Source organism: Schistocerca cancellata, chromosome 2 (assembly GCF_023864275.1).
Source record: "Schistocerca cancellata isolate TAMUIC-IGC-003103 chromosome 2, iqSchCanc2.1, whole genome shotgun sequence".
In the NCBI taxonomy this organism is placed as follows: domain Eukaryota; kingdom Metazoa; phylum Arthropoda; class Insecta; order Orthoptera; family Acrididae; genus Schistocerca; species Schistocerca cancellata.
This window is the reverse complement of record NC_064627.1, coordinates 692,005,854-692,033,453: the sequence shown is the minus strand read 5'-3', so window position 1 is coordinate 692,033,453 and position 27,600 is coordinate 692,005,854. Positions and strand designations below refer to the sequence as shown.

The 27,600-nt window shown below is 41.5% G+C and overlaps 1 protein-coding gene across 7 annotated transcripts in view; it reads right to left on the bottom strand.

The window, feature by feature from the left end:
• LOC126162451 (E3 ubiquitin-protein ligase RNF13) overlaps nucleotides 1–27,600 on the bottom strand; it is a 152,576-nt gene that overhangs the window by 115,237 nt on the left and 9,739 nt on the right. The window lies entirely within an intron of this gene.

The following is a 27,600-nucleotide window of genomic DNA, read 5'->3' as shown; positions in this document are numbered from 1 at the left end:
ATGGAAACAACTGGTTCTCCCGTAGCACTCTCCATACAGTGATGTGGTGAACGTTACCTTGTACAGCAGCAACTTTTCTGACGCTGACATTAGGGTTATCATCAACTGCACGAAGAATTGCCTCGTCCATTGCAGGTGTCCCGTCGTTCTAGGTCTTCCCCAGTTGCGAGTCATAGGCTGGAATGTTCCGTGCTCCCTAAGACGCCGATAAATTGCTTCGAACGTCTTCCTGTCGGGACACTTTCGTTCTGGAAATCTGTCTCGATACAAATGTACCGTGCCACGGCTATTGCCCCGTGCTAATCCATACATCAAATGGGCATCTGCCAACTCCACATTTGTAAACATTGCACTGACTGCAAAACCACGTTCGTGATGAACACTAACCTGTTGATGCTACGTACTGATGTGCTTGATGATAGTACTGTAGAGCAATGAGTCGCATGTCAACACAAGCACCGAAGTCAACATTACCTTCCCTCAATTGGACCAACTGGCGGTGAATCGAGGAAGTACAGTACATACTGATGAAACTAAAATGAGCTCTAACATGGAAATTAAGCGTTTCCGGACACATGTCCACATAACATCTTTTCTTTATTTGTGCATGAGGAATGTTTCCTGAAAGTTTGGCCGTACCTTTTTGTAACACCCTGTATAAGATGGCTTAAAAACAGCATACAGCCAATGGGCTTTGAGCAAAAGTAATGAACTAATGATTGAGCCTAGTTAGAACAAATCTCTTATGTGTGTACTTTCTGCTGTGAAAATCTAACAATGAAATTATGAAGTAGTTAGATGGCTACAGTAGTTTAAGAAAATGAGAGAGGGCAGAAAAATGAACTTTGTAAAAAGACACTTTAAGCACAGATAAGTACTAAAGACATAATCAAAAGGGAGATGAATCTGTTGTTGGAACTAATAATCATAAACCTGATTGACTTAAGATGAATGATCATACGTGTTCTGCTGTATGAAGAGATTACACTGAATTCAGCCTCAAGAGACATTAATTTAATAACTTTAACAATTTATCATTAGCTGAAGATTATAAATAGTCTCCAATTAGTCAAGTAAGTTATTTTGTACAACATTTGATCTTCGTGGTGGTGGAAGGGGGAGAGGGTGGTGGTGGAAGGGATCTGTGGTGTAACAGGGCTGTTCCACCTCTTCCTTGAAATCAGATGAAAGATGTTCACGAAAAACCATTGTTTGGGTGCTTAGCATGTAGAAATTTCCCATCGAGCATGCTTTGATTTTGGTTTGTGCAGAGACAGTGGGAAAAGCTTGAGACAATGGGAAAAGCTTGAGCATAGGACATCGGCAAGGCACAATGCTGTCAAGAGTCTCCACCTGCTGTGGGGGTTGCGTTTATACTTTGGCGTCACAGCTTGACGGTGTTTTGGAATACACAGAACAAGCACCTCTCCTGTCATGGAAAAGCTGGGGAAAGGGAAAAATAAACACACACAGTTGAAAGAAGTTGAGGAGACATGTCATTCTCTTATTTTGTGTTATGGCACTCACTCCAAATACATTATTATGTATAATTAATTATTTGTCACCTAACATTGTAAATGATATTCTCATATATAACTAAATACAGAAGAGTTCCCTAAGAAGGCAGTTATGTCATTTCATAGTGAGGTGGCATAGATGTGAGCTTTCTTAGAATGTTCAACCCTCTGCAGATGGCGAAGAAGTCCCACAACACAATTAGTGCCATGCCACAGCAGGTTCACTGCACAAAGAAAACACAAGAAGGTGACTGTAAACCTTTAATAAGGTAAAAGTGCTCAAGAACAATGTCAAGGTGAAAGATCATTAGTGATGTAGTTGGTTTAGTTACAGCCCATAACTTGATCCCCATAATACCTCACAAATGCTACTTGCCAGCAAGAAAAATATTAGTTTCCATCTCCTGTTCAACCTATGCTCCACAACTGACCTGAACCCATCATTCTTATCTTCTCACACAACCACAATTCCAGTGGTTACAATGCAGATACTGTAATGAGTACAGATGTAGGCACTGCACAACCCAGATCATCAAACAACTACTTTGTGTTTAGTAAACATCTGAGAATCTCGTGTAAACTAGCTCAACATAAACTAAATGAGCTAATCTGAGAACTGCAGTTATCAGACTCTAAGGAATAAATTCTCACCTCATGATTTCAACTGTGACATTTTCTTCATGATTCTGTCAAAATACCCATCTATTGTTCACGAAATCAGCACTGAATACTTTCTCCACCAAACACGTGACTGTCATGTGTGCAGATGTCGTTGGTTTAATGAATAGAGATGACAAATGGAGCAGGAACACTGATGACTGAAAAAGTGCAAACAATTTGTGCTACTGTGCTAAATTTATCATTTTTAGGGTAAAAGTCAAGTAAAATTTACGTCACATGACCATTTTACATGGTCTATAGTCTTCATGAAAATAAATATGATGTGCAGAAATAATAAACCCAAATCTGTTACATCACAAATTCGTTAATAGGAATCATTATCCTCATCACAAAACATGAAGCAGCTACTTACAAAGAGATAGCAACTCACAATGAGGTGACCATAAAAGGACTCTGAGATCGAGCGCAATCTCTGGAGATATCTGATTCACAATTGCAGCATTAATACAGCGAGTGTGGTGGAAAAATGCAAATAAGTTAGTTTCAAATCCATCACTGACAAGAAATAAACAGAACTGAACAGCAAAACACGGCTATAGTGAGAAGAAACATCAACACATGAACTTCAATGTAATAAACTTGAATGAAACTGTTAGTAACATACTGTCTTACTATTAGTGTGTGGAAAATGCAATGGTAACTGCTGCAATAAAAAAAAAAATACTCAAGGTAATGGGATCAACAAAACTGCTCTAGTAGTCCAGAAAGTTCAACAATCCAGTAAGCAGCTGTGATCTGGTAATGGATAGTTCAAATAATGGTTCATCATTTTGAATTCTCAGGGTAATTAATGAAAAACTATAACAAAATAATTGAGAAATTAATCAGAAACAGATTGCAAACTACAAAAGTGAAAAGGAAAAAGACATGGAGTGCTTATACAAGAGTTTCACATTAGACATGGTAAGCTCGAAAATAATGAAGGCACAAGTACCTAGGCATCAGGGGCTGGTAAAAAATGCTGTTGCAGTATTTAAATCAAGTTGTAGGCAACAAATTAAACCCACATACAGCTTTTCACAAAATACTTTATTTTCCAATTCGGAAAAGAAAATCTAACTCAACTAACAGTCAGGAGTAAATGAAGCATGCATCAGTGGCTACTCCCACGTTCCCACACAGCCCCCCCCCCCCCCTTTAAATCGCAGAGCACCCGGGTTAAATGGGTACTTAAACTTGACTTGTCTCTCTGCTCTCGTATGGACAACTTGCTGCTGCAAGGACGAGGGAGCTGATGTGGGCTGTTGCATTGTGGTTTCATGTGCTCTTGCTGTGGGTTCTTCTGCCATATCATGCATAGTGAGTTCCAAACTTTGGTCCTTCTCATCCTGTTGAGTGTTATTATACTCCAGTCCTGGTAAGATCCACGCTGGTTTTACCCTCTCTGTGGACACTAACTGCTTTGTCGTTCTGTGAAATGTCCATAGTATGGGTGTTGTGTTGTACTATTTGATAAGGTCCGGTATATGGAGGTTGTAGTGGCACTCTGAATCTATGCAGAGCATGACATGTATACATTCTGCCATTGCCTTATGCACAAAAACTGGTCGCTCACCATTTCTAGATACCGTAGGCCTTCTCATTGTTTCCTCATGCTCACGGATCTCATGTACCAGTGATGAGAGGTTTGCTGGTATTGGTGATGCGGCAGTCATTAGGCAATCTGCAGGGATTCTCAGTGGTTCCCCATACACCAATTCCACCAGTGAGGCACCGATGTCCACCTTGTATGCGTTCCGTAATCCAAGGAGAACCAATGGTAATGCTTCTGTCTAGCTTCTCTGATGGCACGAGAGCTGCCTCCAATGTCCTGTGTCACCTCTCCATCATACCATTACTCGCTGGATGGTAGCTTGTTGTATTGGTGGTGCAGGAACACACACAATTTAGCAAGCTTGTTGAACAGACTAGACCTCAAACTGGTGGCCTCGATCTGTTGTGATATGAAGGGTGCACCCAAAGCGAGCTAGCCATTGAGAGACAAAAGCCTCTGCAACCATTTCTGCCTCTATGTCAGTGATTGTAATGGCCTCCGCCCATCTCGTGCATCTGTCTACCAGTGTTAACAAGTATTTATAGCCACCCAAAACTGGGAATGGACCCACTAAGTCCAGATGGACATTGGCAAAATCTTGGTGGTGATCCTGTGAAATTCCCAATTTCCGCCTGAATGTGTCGTCCTACTTTGCAGTGCTGACATTGTAGGCATCCATGAGTCCATTCCCTCGCATTCTTTTTAACTAATGGCCAGATGAAATGTGCTGTCAGAACTTGATCGTGGCCTTTGCCCTTGGGTGTGCCAGGCCATGAACACTGTCACATGCCGCCTTACAAAACTGTTGTGGAATGTATGGGCGCGGCTTCTGCCATGATACACTCCTGGAAATTGAAATAAGAACACCGTGAATTCATTGTCCCAGGAAGGGGAAACTTTATTGACACATTCCTGGGGTCAGATACATCACATGATCACACTGACAGAACCACAGGCACATAGAAACAGGCAACAGAGCATGCACAATGTTGGCACTAGTACAGTGTATATCCACCTTTCGCAGCAATGCAGGCTGCTATTCTCCCATGGAGACGATCGTAGAGATGCTGGATGTAGTCCTGTGGAACAGCTTGCCATGCCATTTCCACCTGGCGCCTCAGTTGGACCAGCGTTCGTGCTGGACGTGCAGACCGCGTGAGACGACGCTTCATCCAGTCCCAAACATGCTCAATGGGGGACAGATCCGGAGATCTTGCTGGCCAGGGTAGTTGACTTACACGTTGTAGAGCACGTTGGGTGGCACGGGATACATGCGGACGTGCATTGTCCTGTTGGGACAGCAAGTTCCCTTGCCGGTCTAGGAATGGTAGAACAATGGGTTCGATGACGGTTTGGATGTACCGTGCACTAATCAGTGTCCCCTCGACGATCACCAGTGGTGTACGGCCTGTGTAGGAGATCGCTCCCCAACACCGCGGTTCCTGGTGTGTCCGCTGTGCCGTGCGTGTGATCATTGCTTGTACAGCCCACTCGCAGTGTCCGGAGCAAGTATGGTGGGTCTGACACACCGGTGTCAATGTGTTCTTTTTTCCATTTCCAGGAGTGTATATTGCACCACAACTTAAGCCTTCTTCCTGGCATGAGTATCATCTGTAAGTGTAAACCTGTTGTGTGGTCCATCAATAACTTCTGTAGATCCAGATCTGCTTCCTGCGATGTCACAAGTTCTTCATAGTTTACTGTGCTGGTCACACCACAAACACAAGAAAAGTAACCTGCAACCAGATTCTCCGCACCTCTGATGTGCCTTATATCCATGGTGACCTGACTGACAAACTCTAAGTGCCAGAATTGCCTCAGTGAGCATTTGTCACTGATGTTGCTGAAGGCTGACACTATAGGTTTATGATCAGTGAAAATTGTTACTGGCCTGGCTTCAATATACAGATGGAAATATCTGATGCTTTCATATATTGCCAACAACTCTCTGCATATGCACTCCATTTTGTCTGTTGGAATTGCAGCTTCTTTGAGAAGAAACTAACGGGTTACCAATGTCCATTGACATGTTGTTGCAAGGCTGCACCAATTGCAACCTGCCTGGCATCTACTACAATACTCAATGGTGCTGCAGATATGGGCACACGAGTAACACTGCATCCTCTACGCTTCTTTGTAAGTTGCCAAAAAGCTTTGGTCATTTCTGGTATCTATTGCAGCTTTCGCTTTCCTGTGGTATTCTTGCCAGCCAGTGCATTCGTAAGCGGTGCCTGCATTTCGCTGGTAATTGGTACATGACCCTGGTAAAAATTTACCATACAAAGATGACGCCTAAGTTTTTTGTAGTCTGTAGGTTTGGGTAGGTTGCGCAACATGTCGATCTTCTTCGGTAATGGTTGTATAAATTGGCTGAGACTATATAGCCGAGAAAACTTTGCCCGTGACGCATTTGCGTTCATTTAACACTACTCCAGATGTATCGAGCCTCTGCCTTACCTCCTGAATATATTTATCATGTGACTGCATATCCTATGAGAATACCAAAATACCATCCAGATATGCATAACAGAAAGGAGCGCTTCATCAATGAATCTTTGCCAGGATTGGGCTGCATTTCTGAGTGGAAATGGCATAAACAGGAATCTGAAAAGCCCAAAGGGTGTGATCACTGCCGTCTTTGCCACATCAGCCAGTGCCACAGGAATCTGATTGTATGCCTTACAACAATCCAGTAGTGAGTATACTTTTGCACCTGCTAGAGCGTAGGTAAACTCTCGGGTGTTTGGTATGGGGTACTTGTCCATGATTGTTCTCGTATTCAATTGGCAGTAGTCACCACAGGAACACCATGCGCCGTCTTTCTTGCGTAATAGGTGGAGAGGGGACACCTAAGAACTGTCAAGACCTCCTAATTACTCCAGCCTGGAGCATCTCCTCAAATATCGCTTTTGTCTCCACTCTGGGATTAATCTGCGGATGCATCTTGATACTGGTGGACCTGGGATGGTGTTGTAATGCTTCGAGAATTTCAGGATAAATTCTAGGAACACTTGGCTCTCCACCGTCTCGAACACCCGATATTTTAATGATGAGAGTGAGAAAGCCTTTTACTGTGCCACACATATCTGTGTGTGTGCAGGAGGGACAGCTGTCATGATAAGCCAGGAGCTACGTCAGACGAGTGGCCCAGACAAGTGGTTACCAGCAGTGCCTTGGAATTTATATCAAAAAGTCAAAGAGTGTTTATATAATTTTCTATGGCCTGTGGTGTCATGAGGATTGTTACAGAGACAGACAGACAGACAGATGAAGCGTGTATTGCATAGAGACTCTTACTTCATGTCTTGGCTCTACATGAGGTAGAACGTATGTAACTGTACGAGTGTTTAGTCGATTCTGACATTTATCTTGGAACCAGTTGGCGTGCTGGAGTTTGTACAGAATAATTGTTACTTTGGGATGAGAGTTGAAACCATATTGTTGTTTTACTGACAAAAGTCTATGAGTAAATGATTTATTTCAAGAATAGAGAGTTGATTAATATCACTCCCTTTAACTTGACACAGTCTTTGGAGAAGAATTAAAGAGTGAGAGTGACATAGCTGATGACCCAAAGAAGAGGATTGGCTGCATGCACAACATATGAGTCAACTGGAAGAGACATGCGAGTCATGCAACCCAATGCAGCACTGTCTCTTGTTATCCGAGAAAGCATTAGAATGTGGCGACCAAGTGCCAGGACTTGAAGAAAAAGGGAAATTGTAAGCCAAAAACAGGAAGAAGATGTTCGAGTTGCCACAGCAACCTGGCATAACAAGACAAGACAAAGAAACTGTTACGCAGAACTGGATTCTGCCTAAAAGGAAAAAAGGGTGAAAAGTTAATAAGCACCAAACAAAGGAAGGCACAGAGAATAGTTCGATTACATAGATTTGGGTGTGAGGAGGAAGCAATTCTCACAAGTACGTGTAGGTTCAGCTCCCAGTTATGAAGATAAAAGTAATAGTAATTGTAAATTATGTATCAGAAAAGTTCGTAAAGGAATTCAGTGTAGAACCTGCAAGTACTGGTTTCATGAAAATTGCTGCAAGATCAACTTAAAACTCGTAACTGATGACTATTTGTGGACCTGTGAGCCGTGCATAGCAGCCGCGGGTGAAAGTAAATTTTCAAACATTATCAAAAATAAGGACGAAATAATCAGAATGCTACAAACCGATATTGAAGTGCTAGAAGTGAAATACGCTGTCTGCCAAGACCGATATACAGCTCTACAAAACAGTAGTGCTTCGACAGTGTGTGTAGATCGGTGTTATGTACGTCGTGAAAACGTAACCGTCGACGACGCCACATTTATATACAAGAAAGGAAACCCACAAATGAATAAAGAAGCCTCAACAGTGGACAAAGTTCAGTGCTTGATAAACAGTGATAATTCAAATAACAAAAACAGTGCATCTAAAATTGTAGTAGACGGCAACACGTGTACACAAAACACGCGTGGTTGCGTAAGAAAAAGTTTCGATCGCGTACGTAAACAAACACAACGGAAAAATAACATAAAAATATTTGGAGACAGTCATGCTCGCAATATTTCAACAATCATGTCGAACTCTGCTCAAGATGGTTCGTGTATATCAGCAATTGTTAAACCAGGAGCAAAATTCGTGAATGTGGTAGAAGACATACACACAGAATGTGCTAAATTAATGGAAAAAGACTGTGTTGCGGTAATCGCAGGAGCAAACGATGTTTATTGCAACGAGGCCAGCACTTTCATTAAAAAGCTACCCGTATTGCTGCAGTTATTACAGCATACAAACATAATACTAACAACTGTGCCCACGAGATATGACCTGGCAGACTGGTCTTGTGTGAACAGAGAAATTCGCCTAACGAATAGTAAACTGAAACACTTTTGCACAAAGTTTACGAATGTGACACTACTGGATACAGACAGGTATGAGAGACACTGCTTCACAAAGCATGGACTACATCTAAATCAGTTTGGCAAAAATAAACTAGCAGCAGACATTGGAAAAGCTTTTCATGAAATAATAGGCCTAAACAATAACGATCATGAAAGCAGACCAGTCATAGCCCTAACTAACGAGGGAAACTTGTGAGCTGGGCCAACTCTAACAGGATTTGGTCCAGTAACAAAAATCTGCAACAAGTAATTGATACACAAACAAAAGTTCACTCAAACAGCAATACAATTAAAGACAAACAAAAGTTAACAGTGTTTCATCAGAACATAAGAGGCCTATACTGCAAGCTGGATCAGTTCACAGCAAATATAGAAGACACAAAAGGTATAAACAGTGCCCACATTCTGTGTCTAACAGAACACCACATCACTGCTGGTATTGAAGTAGTCCCTATTCCCAACTATGTTTTGGCAACGTCTTATTGCAGGAACTATATGGACAAAGGAGGAGTAGCTGTATATGTAAAAAACAATGTCTTGTTCACGGCAATAGGTGTACAAAGATTCTGCTTTGAGCTACATTTTGAAGTATGTGCTATAGAGGTGCCAGACACTGTCTCCAGATTAACAGTTGTGGCAGTTTACAGGGCACCATCTGGTAATTTTAAAGTGTTTGTTAAACAATTAGATACTCTTTTGTTGTACTTAAGTAGAAAAAATAGGGGCATGGTAGTTGTTGGGGATTTTAACATAGATTTCTTGGTTAATTCTCCCTGCAAGGTGGAGTTTGAAAATCTCATGTGCACGTACAACCTTGTTCCCGTGGTTAGCTCGCCCACCAGAACCACAACCTCTTCCAGTACTCTCATTGATAACGTTTTTGTTGATCAGAGTAAAGTCAACCATATTAATATTGAAATGGTTATAAATGGTCTGTCTGACCATGACGGACAATGAGTTACTTTCAACAGCTTGGGAATTCCTCTGAGTGACACCTCACTCAGATGGAAAACAGTAAGGAAAATAAGTGAGGAAGCTATTCAAACGTTCAGATCATGTCTTCAGCATACTGACTGGACACCTGTTTATCTAGCAGAAACTGCTAATTCAAAATACAATTTATTCACAAATGAGATAGCAGGTACCTTTGAAAGTGTATTTCCAAAAAAGTCATACAGAGTCCAACCTGCTAGGTCTGCAAAAAAACCATGGCTCACTAAGGGCATCATAGCTTCCTGTCAGAGAAAAAGACAACTCTACATAGCATCAAAGACTTCTAACAACCCTGCTCAGCTAAAACATTATAAACTCTACTGTAAAATTATTTCCAAAGTAATTAAAAACTCTAAAAGTATGTGTATAGCATCTGAAATTACTAATTCTGAAAATAAAATTAAAACAATCTGGAATTTGATAAAGAGAGAAACAGGGACTGTAAACTACACCAAAGACAAAAATATTGTTTTAACTGTTGACAACTCAGAGATAACCAATAGTGAGGAAATTGCTGAACTCTTTAACCAACGTTTTTTAACTGTCCCAACACACATAGGTTGCCATGGTTCTGTTGATAAAGCTGCATGTATAATGAAAAATAATTTTCCAGAACCTTTCAGTCAAATAAGTGTGCTTCCCATTACTGCCAATGAAATTAAAAAAAAATCCTACAGTCTTTGAAAAATAAACATTCTGCTGGTATCGACGATATTTCAAGCAAGCTGTTGAAGGCTTGCTGTAGTGAAGTGACCGAAGTTTTGTCTCACATCTGCAACACATCCATGCAACAAGGAGTGTTTCCAGACAGAATGAAATACTCTGTTGTCAGGCCCCTGTACAAATCAGGGGATGCTACAAATGTGTCAAACTATCGCCCTATCTCTCTATTAACAACATTTTCAAAAGTCCTAGAAAAAGCTCTGTACAACAGGATTGTGGCACACCTTGGTGACCTGAACATCATTAACAGTCAGCAGTTTGGTTTTCAAAAGGGAGTTTCAATAGATAACGCAATTTTCTCATTCACGAATGATGTTCTAGAGTCTATAAACAGCAAGAGGCTGCCAATTGGTGTCTTATGCGACCTATCAAAGGCGTTCAACTGTGTAGATCGCCAGATACTCTTCAAGAAGGCCTGTCATTATGGAATTACAGGACCTGTAGGGAACTGGTTAAAATCGTACCTCGAAAATAGGAAGCAGAAGATTATTCTAGATGTTTCAGATAGTGTATCACAATATATAGTGGACTGGGTGGGGAATTGTGCAGCAAGGAGTGCCACAGGGATCAGTGCTTGGGCCCTTGCTGTTCCTCATATATGTTAATGACCTGCCTTTATCCATCAATAAGCAGTGTAAATTTACAATGTTCGCTGATGATACGAGCATTGTGGTGGATAATGTGTCAACTACTGACTTAGAATCCAAGGTCAATGATAAACTTAAAGAAGTTCTGTGTTGGTTTAGTATTAACTCCCTTTCAATAAACCTGGAAAAAAAAACCAATTTTATCCAGTTCCAGACAACCCACAAAAACCCAAAAGAAATAGTTATCACACAGAATGATCAGATGATAAAGCAAGTGTACTTATCAAAATTCCTAGGCGTATACATGGACAGTAGGCTGAACTGGGAACATCACGTTCTACAAACACTAAAACGGCTGACGTCGGCAACATTTGCTTTATGAATTTTGTCACGCTTCAATGACATTACCATCTCAAAGTCAGCTTACTTTGGCTATTTTCATTCAGTCATGTGTTATGGCATCATCTTCTGGGGCAATACACCTGCCGCAAAGAGAATCCTCACAGCACAAAAAAGAGCAATAAGAATCATTTGTGGTGTACCCCCACGAACCTCATGTCGAAATCTTTTTAAACGACTTGAAATACTGACAGCAACATCTCAGTACATATATTCACTGATGTGCTTCATAATAAATAACCCCACTCTGTATGAAACGAATTGCCTACATCATAAACATAACACCAGAAGAAAAGAGGATTTCCACTGTGAGTTAAAGAACTTGACACTTATTCAGAAAGGGGTAAAGTTCGCTGGAATGAAAATTTTCAATTCCCTACCCAACAGCATCAAAAGTATAAGGAATAGTACATCAGTATTTAAACGTAGCTTGAAAAATTATTTACTTGAGACCTCACTTTATTCACTAGAGGAATTCTTTCAGAGAAATAAGTAAAACTCAGATTGGAAAGATGTCTTTAAATTTTTTGACACTGTTTACTGTTAAACTAATGTAATAATGCCCTAATGTAAAAATTCCTGTTTTTCTCATTTCCATTTTTGGGTCACTTTTAAACCCAAAGTGGGAAGTTTTGATTACTGTTCAAGGTTAAAATAGATGCAATAATGCCCTAAATATGAAACTGCTATCTTCACATTTATGTTGACTAGTTTTTAAGCTAATAAGTATGATTTTTGTGCACTGTTATTAATACTATAACAATGTCTTTATTCTATGTATTTTATTATGTACATTGACACGTTCCACATCTGAGTGATTTGCTCACATGTACAGATCTATGGAACAAGTATATAAATAAATAAAACACAGTAACCAGCCGATGCCGACACAGTAACCAGCCTCTGACATCGAAGCAGTAACCAACCGACATCGACACAGTAACCAGCCAACGACGCCGACACAGTAACCCGCCACCGTTGCGGACTGCAATGGCTGCCGTTCACCGTTGCTGACTTAGTGTCCACTCACCGACACCATAATCAATGTTCAACACTGCCGGCACCTGTGCTATTCACCGGTGTTGATTCTACACCTGCTCACTGACACAGCCTTGAATTCTATGCCGGGTGAGTGTAAAATAAAAACTTTATTACTCTAGTAAGAAATGTTACAAAATACTGTGGGGTGAACTTTCACTGTGTAATTGGTATAAATGAAATTTGTATTAGATGCTCACAAGGACTAAAGTCTATAGAAGCATGGACAGTATACAAGCAGTTGGAGAGATGTCAGAACCTGCCATGGCTATGAGAATTGCTAATGGAGGGCCTGATTTGTCTGAATTAGTAAATTTAATTAAAGCCCAGAGTCAAGCACTAACTAGATTAGATGCTAAGTTAGAAGCACAGAGTGCTACTTTAAGTGAAAAGTTAGAAGCACAGAGTGTAACTTAAACTGCTTAAATTGCCTCTTTGAGAAATGAAATAAGTACTACTTTAAGTGAAAGATTAGAAGCACAGGGCGAAGCTTTAGATTCTAAGTTTGATGTATTAAATGATAAAGTGGAGAATTTGTGATTAGATTTAGAGGATGAATTAAGTAATTCCTTAATTGTCCAGACAAATCAAATGTTTAATGACCTGAGCCAAAATCAGGATGATCAATTTCAGAAGTTGATTCAGAAATTAGAATTTGACATTGAAGACAATTGTAACAATATAGAGTCTGAATTCAGTGAAAAATCTGGATCATTTCAGACCATGTGTAATGTTACATTTGACACGGTAAAACAGAGGCTACATACTTTAAAAGATAGGGTGGACAAACAGCTGATCCCTATTGTTCAGTCGCAAATTACAGGCATCAACACTTGAGCTGATGATGTGGAAAGAAATTTTAAGGGAAAACTAACAACTTCATACACTATAAATATAAGCGGTCTGGAGGAACAGGCAGAGGAGATAATAAAAAAGTTGCCGCGAAAGTAAACTCTAACAACATGTGTACAAAGCTATCCTGTGAACTTTATGACCCTAAGAGAAATGTTGTTATGGAAAGAATTCAAATTTATGCAGGAAGGAGTAGGGAACAGAAGGACTTTTACTAATGTAGTGTTAACCAGTGAAGTCACGACCGATCTACAATGAGGAGCGAGTTCCTGGTTATCAAGGCAATTCCCTAAGTTTAAACCAGATGGGGAGGTACACCCAACTCACTTCCTGAAGTGATTTAACCAGGCATTACCCAAGTCTTGGGAAGACACAAAAAAGATTGAATTTGCCGTGGGGTATCTTTTGGGAGAAGCCTCAGAGTGGGGTACCGTAAACATTGAATACTTTTCTTCTTGGGCAGACTTTCAGAAGAAAGTTCAACGAAAAGTATTGGTCAGCCACTGCCCAGGAGAAACTTCTATTGGATCTGTGGGACCCAAAATATTAAAATAGTTCCTGGGGTGCAATGAGAAAATATTTTGATTGGCATTTGATGAGGGTGTTACTGGAAGAACATACCGATAACAACATTAATCCATGGCCAATTATAATTGGAAGAATAGAAGATATTGAAGTTAACATCTTTATAGATTCGGGTACTAAAGTGTCACTTATTTCTCAGGGTTTCTTTAACACATTAAAAACTAAGCATGACTTACCTATACTACAAGTAACAGGAGTATATATAGTCGGTATAACTGGAACTAAAAGTAAGGTTGTCAGATATGAAACCCAAGTAATTTGTAACATTGGCAGTATTACATTCCATCAAACACTTCTGGTAGTAGAAAATATTAACAGGGATGTGTTATTTGGCCTGGACTGGCTATCAGACTTTAATGTCATGTTAAATTTTGAGGAAAATTTGCTTTATTGTGAAAAAGTAGATTATTCGTGTTGTGTACCGTTTGTGACAGACAACAATATGAGTAAACAAACAACAGAGGCTCAATATTTGAAATTAACAGTGACCGCACAACTGTCACCAGAGGTTGAAAACAGAAGTCATACATTGCACTGGGTGGACATACAAAACAAAGTTTGCAAATCCCAAACATTAACAAATGACCAAAAGTCAGATTTACCCAGGATTCTACGAGAATATGAAATAGTGTTTTCCAATAGCCTAGGTAGTATTATTGATTATGTATGTAAATTTAAGATCAAAGATAATTCTCCGTTCTTTTGTAAACCTTACCCAATACCGATAAGCTTAAAGGAAGCAGTTAGGGAGGAGATACATAAAATGATAGAAAATAAAATAATAGAACGCAGTATGAGTGTAATACATAATCCTTTAGTAGTAGTGAAAAAGGCTACAGGAGGTGTGTGGTTATTACTGGACACGCGCACCCTAAACAAACATATAAAAACTGAAAGAGATAGACCTATTAATATTGATGAGTTATTGTCCAAGTTTGAGAAAGCTCAGTACTTTAGCTCGATGGACCTGACTGCTGGGTATTGGCAAATCCGTTACATCCAGATTCACAGAAATATACTGCATTTCTATTTGATGGGAAATCCTATCACTTTAATGTGTTACCATTTGGACTAAATATCTCGGTATCAGTATTTATACACCCACTGGAGGAAGGAGAAGGATTTAATCATATATGTAGATGATATACTGATAATCTCACCCACTTGGGATGAGCATTGCTTGACCTTGAGGAAGACCCTAATAAGATTTAACGAAAAAGGTATTACAATCAAACTGTCTAAATCACACTTTGCGAGGCAAGAGCTAAAATTCTTGAGACATATCGTAGGTTTATAAGGAATTAAGCCTGAGCCAGAACATATAGAGGCCATTAAGGAGTGTCCCCCACCTAGAAAAGTAAGACAATTGAAGGGATTTCTTGGAATGGCAGGGCATTATAAACACTATATACAAAGTCAAGAGTTAAACGACCCTCGACTTTTGCGTTTATTACAGAAGGGAATACCATGGAGTTGGGATAAGAGGCACATAATGCATTTGAAAGTGTAAAGCAGGCACTATCAGAATCATCAATATTGCAGCATCCGGTGAAGAGTGAACCATTAAAGATTTCAACCGATGCATCAGACTATGGTATAGCCACAGAAATTTTCCAAGGCGAATGGGGTTTGGAAAGTATAGACCATAGGTCAATAGCTTCTGCCAGCCAGAGTCTCAACAAGCATGAATTGAATTATACAGCGACAGAAAAAGAATTGTTGGCCATAGTATGGAGTATACAAAAATTCCAAACACTGGTATGGGTGTCTGAAATATACGTCTATACGGATCACCAAGCTCTGTCATTTTTAATGAATAGTCGATTACTACATAGTAGATTGATGTGGTGGATCTTGTTTCTTCCAGCATATGGCATTAAAATACAGTATATAAAGGGTTCCGAGAATATTATACCCGACACTGTCTCGACTACCAGCAGGCATGAAAGAAGTAAAGCTTACGGAAGGACCTGGCATAATTTTTGCGATTAACTTTTTAATGCTGAAATATTCACTTAACAAGGTGCAAGAATTGGCTCAGAAAATAACAAATAACATCCAAAGTGATCCTTATTTTACAGATATGTTTGCTACGTGTGTTAGGAAATCATTGCCTCCTAATCAAGATGGAAAATGGAAGATTATAGGACATAATTTGTTTTGGAGAGACAGTAAGACAACCCAACATTGGTGTTTATGCATACCGAATTTAGCAGAAGACAAGTTAGTGTGGTACCTTCATATGGGGTATTGACACACTGGTATAAACAAACATATTGGTAATACAAATAAGTTCTATTACTTTAAAAAGCTAGAACATAGAATAGCATTTGTCATTAAAACTTGTGAAATTTGTCAAAAGGTGAAAGAGTGTATCTGTTAAATCTTCAAATTTAACACATATTTCGGACAACACAACAACACATATAAGTCACTGAGTAAGTTGACCTGTGTACAAGTCGGCATTCGAATACACACTGAGTCTCAGTCTAGCGGCCGCTGCTCGGCTGGCCGCTTAGGTGGCGCAGCTGCTGCACGGCTGGCAGACAGCGCCGCACGTAGAGGACGTGTGTAATTGCGCGGCGGCACTTTGAATAATCAGCGAGTCACAACACTTTCCCCCCCTTTGGAATTGTTGCACTGGTCTTGATGGAGGTGTCCTGGAGATGGCTAACGTCCATAGGCGTTGTTTGACTCGCCGTAAAGTCTCGAGGAGGCGGCTTCCCGTACGGACGGAAGTGTCCCCGATGATAACGGGTCGAGATGACAGGAGACGTAGGGGTCGAATCTGCTGGGGCCCCCTGCACCAATCTGCCCGTTGCGGCAAGTCCAGTTGATATGACAGGAGACATGGGCGATGTGTCGGCGTCCGTTGGAGGAGGAGGAGGAGGAGGAGGCGAGTAGATGTACTCTGACAGAGGATGGTCCTCCGGTTCCTGCATGGGCACGTCTCCTGGTGGCGTCCGTTCTGGTGCTGGCATCGCGATGACGGTGAGAGGGCTGCGTTGTGAGTATTGAGAGATGCCAAGATCCCGAGCATCAGGTAGAGCCAAAGGTGGCGTTGCGGCATTCGGAACAGGCGTTGCTGGCACCCGAGGCTGAAGCTGGTCCGAATGACGCACTGCAACACCCGTGTCCGTCTGGATTTCATACAGGCGTCTGCCACGGTGTCGTAAGATGCGGCCCAGGCTCCATTTTGGCCACCTGCCATATCCCCGTACCCAGACGAGGTCGTCGGCGGTGAACCGGCCAAGTGAAGGCACCCGCGGCCGTGAGGTGGGAGGCCGCAGAAGATGAAGTAGTGTGCGAGGCTGTCGGCCATGTAAGAGCTCAGCCGGGCTGTGATCGCCCATGGGGGTGAAACGGTAAGACGCCAGGAACTGGAGAAGCGCGCCATCAGCAGCAGAAGAAGTCAGAAGTTTCCGCATCTGAGCCTTAAATGTGCGGACCAGTCGTTCAGCCTCACTGTTGGATTGTGGATGGAACGGCGGGGCCGTGACATGCATAACGCCATGACGAGCACAAAAATCCGCAAAGTCGGAAGAGGCGAATTGCTGACCATTACCAGTAACAAGAGTAGAGGGGAGGCCTTCCAAAGAAAAAATGCGGGCGAGAGCACTGGTGGTTGCCGCGGTGGTAGGTGACGTGCAACGGACAATGAAAGGAAAGTTAGCATAGGCGTCAATTACGAGGAGCCAATAAGTACCTAAAAAGGGTCCCGCAAAGTCAGCATGAATGCGCTCCCAGGGCTTCTCAGGCGAAGGCCACGGTGACAAAGATGACTTCGGGGCAGCGGCCTGTGACGCACAAGGGCCGCAGGCAGCAACCATGTGTGCGATTTCTGAGTCGATGCCAGGCCAGTACACATGACGGCGTGCCAGAGATTTTGTGCGAGACACACCCCAGTGCCCCTGGTGAAGGAGGCGCAAGACCGAAGCACGCAAAGACGCAGGTACCACAACACGCGGCGAAGCATTGTCAGTGGAAAGGAGGATAACACCATCCCTAGCCGTGAGGCGGTAGCGCAAAGTGTGGTAGTTCCGCAATGGATCAGAAGTCTTAGCGGACAGGCGATCTGGCCAACCCTTTTGAATACAGCGTAAAACCCGGGAGAGGGTAGGGTCAGAACCCGTAGCAGCCGCCAGCCTGTCCCCGGTGATGGGGAACCCGTCCACAACCCGCTGCTCAGCAACATCCAGGTGGAAAAACAAAAGTTCGTCCCTATCGAATGCCTAATCAGGACCCATGGGAAGGCGAGACAAAGCATCAGCATTCGCATGTGGAGCCGTTGGCTGGAAATGAATCTCATAATTGAAACGGGACAAGTAAAGAGCCCAACGCTGGAGGCGGTGTGCAGCCTTGTCGGGAAGTGACGTTGATGGATGAAACAAGGAAACAAGCGGTTTGTGATCCTAACAAGATGAAATTTTGAGCCATAGAGAAAAACACCAAACTTATGAAGAGCATAAATGATGGCCAAAGCTTCTTTCTCAATTTGAGAATACTTCTGTTGGGCATCCGTGAGCGTTTTGGAGGCATAAGCGATGGGTTGTTCCGAACCGTCAGAAAAACGGTGCGCAAGGACGGCACCGACCCCGTATTGAGAGGCGTCTGTGGCAAGAACAAGATGTCGGCCAGGGCGATAAGTAGCCAGGCACGGGGCCTGTTTCAGCATAGTCTTTAATTTCCGGAAAGCCGCGTCACATGACGCGGACCAGTGAAAAGGCACGTTTTTATGCAACAGGCGATGCAACGGCTGAGCCACCGACGCCGCAGGCGGTAAAAACTTGTGATAGTATGCTATTTTCCCCAAGAAAGCCTGCAGTTCCTTAACAGATGTAGGGCGAGGAAGGGCATCGATCGCAGCAACAGTGTGTTGAAGTGGACGAATACCATCCCGAGAGAGTTGAAACCCCAAGTACGTGATAGATGCCTGAAAAAATTGTGATTTCTGAAGATTACACTTAAGACCGGCAGTCTGTAAGACATTAAAAAGTGTGCAGAGATTTTGAAGATGTTCTTCATTGGTGGAGCCAGTGACAACAATGTCGTCCATGTAATTGATACACCCCGGGACAGGGAGCAATAATTGTTCGAAGAATCGCTGAAAGAGAGCAGGGGCGCTAGCAACCCCGAATGGCAAGCGTTGGTATTGATAGAGGCCGAAAGGTGTGTTAAGGACCAGAAACTGCCAGGAAGCAGCGTCGAGAGGAAGTTGATGATAAGCTTCCGACAGGTCAATTTTAGAAAAATACCGTCCTCCAGCGAGTTTAGTGAACAGTTCTTCAGGACGGGGCATAGGGTAAGTGTCGATGAGGCATTGAGCATTTACAGTGGCTTTGAAATTGCCACAGAGACGAATATCACCATTGGGCTTAGCAACTACAACGACAGGAGAGGACCACTCACTGGAAGCGACAAGAAGCAAGACCCCTGAAGCAGTGAGACGATCCAACTCCCGTTTTACCCGATCACGAAGGCCACAGGAATGGGCCGAGCCCGAAAAAACTTAGGCCGAGCAGTGGGTTTGAGCGTGATGTGAGCTTCAAAGTCATTTGCACGGCCTAGCCCAGGGAAAAAAAGGGATGAAAATGTCGTCGATAAGGAATCCAGTTGAGCATAAGGAATAGTGTCAGAAACAATATTGACAGAGTCATCTATGGAGAACCCAAAAACGTGAAAGGCATCGAAACCAAAAAGATTTTCTGCGTTGCTCTGGTCGACCACAAATGTGGGAACAGTGCAAACGGCGGATTTGTAAGATACCTCAGCATTAAACTGTCCCAAGAGAGAAATCTTCTATTTATTGTACATATGTAATTGCCGAGTGACAGGGGACAGGAGTGGAGAACCCAGCTGAAGATACGTCTAAGAATTAATTATAGTGGCAGCAGAACCGGTATCCACTTGCATGCGAACATCTCGACCAAGGATTTGGACAGTGAGGAATAACTTCCCTGAAAGGAAAGAAGTGCAATTGACAGACAACACAGAATCAGAATCAGCGTCATGTTCATGAACATCATGTATGCAGTCGGATTTACAAACGGAAGACACATGACCTTTCTTTTTGCAATTGTGACACACAGTCCAATGTTGGGGACAATCCTCGCGTGAATGTTTCGTAAAACACTGCGGACATGAAGGAAGTTGCTGGGGATTTTGCTGCAGTTTCTTAGTGGGTTGTCTACGGCTAGGCCGAGGCTGCGCGGGGGAGCGTACTGCGGCCACGTCGGCCGGCGGCGACGCGCCGCACGCGTCGTCAACAGCGCACAGAGGTTGTATTTCCCCGACGTCACCCCACGCTTCTATTTGCGCCCCAGCGGCGCGAGAAATTTCAAAAGACTGCGCAATGGAGAGAACTTCATCTAGAATCGGATTCGCCAACTGAAGGACATGTTGCCGAACTTCTTTGTCGGGCGCCGACCGGATAATAGCATCCCGTACCATGGAATCGGCATAGGATTCTTTGTGAACGTCAGTAACAAATTGACACTTTCGACTGAGGCCGTGAAGTTCAGCAGCCCAAGCGCGATAGGACTGATTTGGTTGTTTTTGTCAACGATAAAAGGCAACACGAGAGGCTACCACATGCATTTGCTTTTGAAAATAGACAGACAGAAGGGAGCACATTTCAGCAAAGGACAAAGATGCAGGATCCTTCAAAGGAGCCAATTGCGACAACAACTGATACATTTGAGGTGAAATCCAGGAAAGGAACAGAGACTTACATGGTTGTTCGTCTGTGACATGAAATGCCAAGAAGTGCTGTCGAAGACGTTTTTCATAATCAGACCAGTCTTCCGCCGTCTCGTCGTAAGGTGGAAAAGGAGGTACAGCCAACGACGAGAAATGCCCCGCATTTGACGCCGCTACGAAATCGTGAATCGCCGCTGTTAGAAGCATTTGCTGTTCAAGGAGATTTTGCAAGAGCTGCTCGACAGTAGCCATGGAACCCTGTGAGTCAACGGTGAAAAGGAAAAATCCACTACCTTGTCACCAATTGTTAAATCTTCAAATTTAACACATATTTCAGACAACACAACAACACATATAAGTCACTGAGTAAGTTGACCTGTGTACAAGTCGGCATTCAAATACACACTGAGTCTCAGTCTAGCGGCCACTGCTTGGCTGGCCGCTTAGGTGGCGCAGCTGCTGCACGGCTGGCAGACAGCACCGCACATAGAGGACGTGCGTAATTGCGCGGCGGCACTTTGAATAATCGGTGAGTCACAACAGTATCAATCACATTAAATACAAAATGTATCCAATTATTCCCAAAAGTGGTACATGACCTAACAGCTACAAATATCTTTGGACCAATTCCAAAAGGAAAAGGAGGACTTGCTTATATTTTTGTCCTCATAGAGTGTTGGTCTAAGTATGTTAAGTTATACCCTATTAAGAAAGCAAATACACCAACTGTAATTCACTGTACACAACAATATTTTGTGGAGGTAGGAAAACCAACGCGGTTTCTCACTGATAATGGTCCTCAGTTTATTAGTAAAGAGTTTAAGGAATTTTTAGTTTGGGAAGATATTCATCAAATATTAATATCCAACTATAACACAACTTCGAATCCGTGTGAGAGGGTTATGAAAGAAATGGGAAAACTTTGCCGCACCTACTGCCACGAAAAACATACGTCATGGACGATGAAAGTTACAGACTTAGAACTTATTTTACATGAATTATCACATCTATCAACTGGACTACCACCTTTGGAAGTAATAGGTAAACCCTTTGTAGGAGAACCCCTTATTAGATGTTTCGTGTGGCCGGAGCAACCTGTACACAACTTTCAACTTAAACAGGAAATAGTCTGTAAGAACATACTTTGAGAACAACAATGAGTGAGCAAACATAACGAGAAGGCTATCAAACCACAATATAAAGTTGAGTATCTAGTTCTTGTAAAGCAGCATCTTCTAGCTCAGCCCTGAAGAAAGAGAAAGACAAATTTTTTCGGAAATATGACGGACCTTTCTGGGTATTAACAGGAATCCATCAATAGACACTATTTTTAGTAGATCCTATAACTGGATCAGAAAAGAGATAATACAACATCAAGGGCCTAAACTTGTACATTCCTCAGGGATGTTAACATTCTGTGTTAATGGGTGGAGTGACGACCATCAGTTCCCAAGTTGTTTTCAGTGTTACTTCCACATTACTTTTCCTACACCGAATCCCCTTCAAATCTTCAACTATTCTGTAATCTATTCATAACCTCTTAAACTATCCTATCATGTTAGTATTTAAGTGACTGAATATGACTACAAGATTGTGAATAATTTAAGAGAATCAAAAACAAACAGTGATCTCTAAAAATAAAATGGAACGAACAGAATAATATTCTGGTAGAAGGTATAATATGATGGTATTATGTAAACAGAGTGGCTAAGATGGAATGAACAGCATAGAATATTATATTTAAGAATAATATAATGTAAGGTGACTAATGAAATAACTACCTTATCATAGTGTATAATTTTCTATTTTTATAGAACATTTATACCTTTTATGAGATGTGATGCAGATGGGAGGGTTTGTATTGATCTTTAAAGGGGTGGGTAGTGTAGATAAAGACATGACTAACACTACACACACACACACACACACACACACACACACACACACACACACACCACACCTTTCAGTTCACCATTTGCCGTTCCATAGGTGTTGCTAAGATTTTTCTTCAGGGGATTCAGAAGTGAAGGTGAGGATGTCCATTCTGCAGGAGACACTTAACATCATACCTCCTCCAGCTTCTCACTCAAGTACCAGCGAAGTAGGGATCCTGGGGAAGGGGGATGGGAAGGGTTTTCCTGTCTTCTTTTTCTCCTTCGATCTTAGCAACCATCTCTATTTTTTCCTTTCTTACTTCTCATCTGAGTACCGGTCTATCTTTCCCTCTTACCATATGCATATACTTCTATTGCTGAAGTCCATCTCATTCTCCGTGGTTTCCTATAACCTTCAACTTATTTCAAATAAGTAGGCTGAAGAATCAGGCTGCATGAACATACAGCAACATACACACAAAATTACACTTAGACACAAACATGAAAATTACAAGCTAGAAACCTAAAGTAATGTCAGAACTGCCAAGGGATGAAAGGGAATAAAGACATATGTACCTCTGGGTAGATGCACATATGTATGGTTGATATATGACTGTTCTGCATCATCCCATTTTTCTTTTTTGTCGCTTCTTATATATTCATACATAGGTGTAAGAACAGAGACTTTTCTCTATCGCACAAGGAAGTGTGAGAAATGAAGGAGAGTAGAAACTAAGGAAGAATTAATGAGCATAAGCCAGGGAGGAACTAATGGTGATAATTATTTAGGGATATCAGTCGAATATTTGTTCTGATGATTTGTAGGATAGTGGGACAAGTATAGAATAAAGAAAGGTATGACATATTGAATTATATATAAATATGAGGTCTGCTGAAAGCACGCGGTTGGGGGGGGGGGGGGGGTGCACCCAGCTTTTACTGAATGAAGAACAAGGCAGATAGGCATACCAAAGAGAGGCTGATGTATACTGTGCGGGCAGGGGCACCAAGAAGGGAATTGACCTGTACCATACAACATAGGAATAAGGAAGGGGCGTGCCTACCAAAATGGAACGAGGTTGTGCATCCATAACATCAACCTGGAGGTAAAGTATAGGTACTGTGCGTAAAGGGAACAGCAGTATTGTGACAGAAGTCACACAATTTTATAGAGATTATTCTGGTAAGTTTGGATTCCTTACATCGACAGCACTATTAGGAGTTATGAGTGTCGGAAAGAACAGATTCATTTTTTTTCTCCAGAGTCTCCTCCAGACTGCAAGTTACTGTAGGAAATGAGACAGTTAAGTACTACAGAAAAGATAGTTTAGAAAGTTATACTAAAGAATGAGGCAATCAAAAGTCTATGTCACCTGGAGTTTGTGATTGGAAATCAAAAATGTTGTCCACACGATTCCTAGATATAAAAGTGCTAACTCCGGGTGAAATGCTCGTATAGTTATTGTCGAAATGAACAAAAACAAGAAAAGGAAAATCTATGTATTAAGTACATAAGGACTAAAAGAAATATTTTATATATTCATTGAAACATAAATTAGTGTTGTGATAGATATTAATGTACATGATGAATATGTGTAAAATATCGCGTGTTCAAGCTAAGTGGAGGAATATGTAGTGCTTTGAGAATTTCGGGGTAAATACTAGAAACACTTGGCTCTCTACCGTCTCGGACACCTGATATTTTAATGACGAGGATGAGAGAGCCTTTTTACTGCACCACACATATCTGTTCGTGCAGGAGGGACAGCTGTCATGAGAAGCCAGGAGCTGCATCAGAAGAGCAGCCCTGACAAGTGGTTGCCAGCAGCGCCTTGAAATTTATATCAAAAAGTCAAAGAGTGTTGGCGCGTTTAGTCGATTCTGACATTTATCTTGGAACCAGTTGGCTTGCTGGAGTTTGTACAGAATAATTGTTATTTTGGGATGAGAGTTGAAAATATAATGTTGTTCAACTGACAAGATTCTCCGAGTACATTATTTCAAGAATAGAGGGTTGGTTAATATTACTCCCTTTAACTTGATACAGTCTTCGGAGAAGAATTAAACGGTGAGGGTGACGTAGCTGATGACCCAAAGAAGAGGATCAGCTGTACGCACAACGTACGAGTCAACTGGAAGAGACATGCGAGTCATGCAACCCAACATAGCACTGTCTCTTGTCATCCAAGAAAGTGTTAGAGCGTGTATATAAAGCACTGAATTACGCTTAACTACTGGAGTGTTTATGGCTTCTTGTTGGGGAGACTGTATAGCTGAGCTACTGACTACTCCGGAAACAGCCTCTGCCACACAGCACCGAAAAACCTTTTATCATGCCCCTTTTTGATCTGGTAGTAAGGGAGTTAAGTCCACAGCGAGTGCAAAATGTGACAAGAAATCTGTGCCTTAAGATCGGCTGTAAAATATCTGCCACTACAAAATTCCACTTGTAACGGGTAGATAAACCAATATCTATTGTGCACTCTTTATAACCATATGTGTTTATACTTGAATTGTTGACTGCTATCAATTTCAAAGGCTCACACATGTCCCTCTCAACAAAACTTGGGGCCGGCAAGGTACTCACTTCCGAGCCAGTGTATCTCAGGAATTTGAGGCCTGAGAGTCTATCATCCACTTGTAATCTGTGCGATGTTAGCTTACACTCCCAGGGTGTTGCAGAGTGGCATAAAGGTATAGCATACAGGAAGCCTTCAAGTGCCTTACCTTGACTGTGTGTGTTGCTGCTTGCAACTGTCACCTGGCTCCTGATTCGTATATGGCGCCATTCGTGAGTGCCACAGCCTGTGGTGCCTAGAGTGGGCTGCCCTCATCATTTGGGTATCCACAAGGTTTTGTGCATCTCGCAGCTTGTGGCCCAAATCGTCTGTGATGCCAGCAAAAATTGACGGTGTGAGCTTGATCCTATTTGGAGTGTGATCTCTTCTTGTTACTGGTGGAACTGGTGAACACCTGCGGTTCCAAGTTATGTAGCCAAGTTGCCACATTTTCCATCATGTTTTGCAGTTTTCTGGTCCCATCAGCGATAACTGATTTTTGTCTGTAACCTGTGACTGCACAGCTTAATTTTGATTCTTCTAACTATTCCAACGAGTCATCATTGGCTTCCATTGCAGAGGTGGCAGATGATGTTGCTACGGACACTATGAGCATTGACTGTAGAGTAGTGAAAGCACTGTCAGCTATTTGCAGTTGCTTGTCAAGAGACTGTCCTTCATATGCAATCAATGTCAGTTGAACTTGAAGAGGAAGCTGCTGTCGCCAGACGCGCAGTAACAGTTCACTGGATATCATGCTTGCGTTGACTACAGTGGGTAAATGTCTCCAAAATTCAGATGGACTTCTGTCCCCACGTATCTCCTGATACATCATCCAAGAATATCGCTGTCCAGGTAATTTCATGCAGCGAGTGATCAACGCTGTTTTAAGTGTGGTGTACGATTTTTGGAGCAGTGGATGCATATCGTATGCTATCGCTGTTGCCCTCTGATCCAGGTTGCTAATTGCAAGAGTGAATTTTTCGCAGTCTTTGGTTATGCATGGTAGCTCGAAGATGTTCTCCATGATTGAAAACCATATGTCTGGTTGTGTAGGTATGAAAAGAGGTGCTATTAACTGCAATAGTGGCAGAGTTGATAACAGTGCATTCCTGCATGAAAAATCTTCAGCATGTGAGTATGCTCATGGATTGGCTGCTACTACCAGAGTCTGCAAATTCATGGATTCTTTGTTGCTATCATTCTTTGGCGTTGCAAACTCCAAAAGCCCGATCTCTTGCTTTAGCCGTTGTATCTTGTCATTTGATGCTTGCAGAATTTTGTTAGCCACACAATATTAAGTTGCAAGAGCTTTTCTTGTTTTTTTCCGGGGTTACAATTTATGTAGGCAACAAATTAAGCCCACATCCAGCTTTGCACAAAATACTTTATTTTGCCAACTCAGAAAAAAAAACTAACTCAACTAACAGTCAAAGAGTAAAAATCTTATATCCAACATTTACCGCCATTGCATGGAGTAAATGGAGCCTGCATCACTGGCTACTCCCACATTCCCACAAATTCAACTACAGCTAAAAGTGTAACAAAAATAAATAACTTTTTGTTATGGTACCTAGCACAACAACAGGCAACAGTATGAACTGCAGCCATTTCAAGACTTCGAACTCATCAACAGTATTCCAACCAGATAAATTTGTTAAGAAATTTACAAATGTTTTCTCACATACAGGAATGGACACACACAAATTATATTATGCACATGGATAAGTCACATGAAAGAAGGTGCGTGTACTGGGGTATCACCATGTCAAAATATTACAGAACAGACAAAAGATTTCTGAAGTGAACAAACATTGGTCCAGGGGAGGGAAAAAAAAAGTTTACTGTTGAATCTACTTTATTAATCCCAGTTAACTGCATATAGAATGTTGGTACTATCAAATAATTTATTCAGAAGCTCTGAGACAAATTCTAACGCTGATGATCTGCTTAAGGAGAAGGAATTAATCAATATGCTAATTTAAAAGTTAATTCTAGTACTTTGCAGGCATACTGAAGATGTGTACTTGGTACTTGAATTTAAGCTACTGACAAAGAGAGAAGATAATGTGAGGAGAAAACTTTGATGGTAGAACTCAATTTGTGGCCTATTGTACAGAAAACAATAAAAGTGCTGTAACACTAGACCACTGATGGATGAGACCATAGTGAAAAGTGTGCCATGAAGAATTAATTTATATTTTTTAATTTTTACAGCATTGTTTCACTTTGTATGTTTTTATCTTGGTCTTCAAGGAATACGTAAATGATCATTACTCCACATTCATACTTACTACTTTGTGTAGGGTCAGTAAAATTCCTTCAGTAAATAGTAAATATTCTTGCAATTCTCTCCTGCAAATTTCACATATTTCATTGCTTTGTTTCCTTAGTTCTGTATGGATTGCACAAATGAAGTAAAAACGTATTTTTATGACTTTTAGTCTATGTTCACATTGGAAAAGTCTTATTAATAAACTGTATTTTGTTTGTTTTTATTCATGAAATGCATTTATACGTCAATGTCAGTGTTGTAGTATTTTACCTATTACTTATTTATACATTAATTTATTATCAAACTTTACATTTTTAAAGATTTTAATTTTAACGTAATATTTCTCATGCTAAAATCCAAACTTTACAATTTTATGGGACGAGGGGATCCCGAT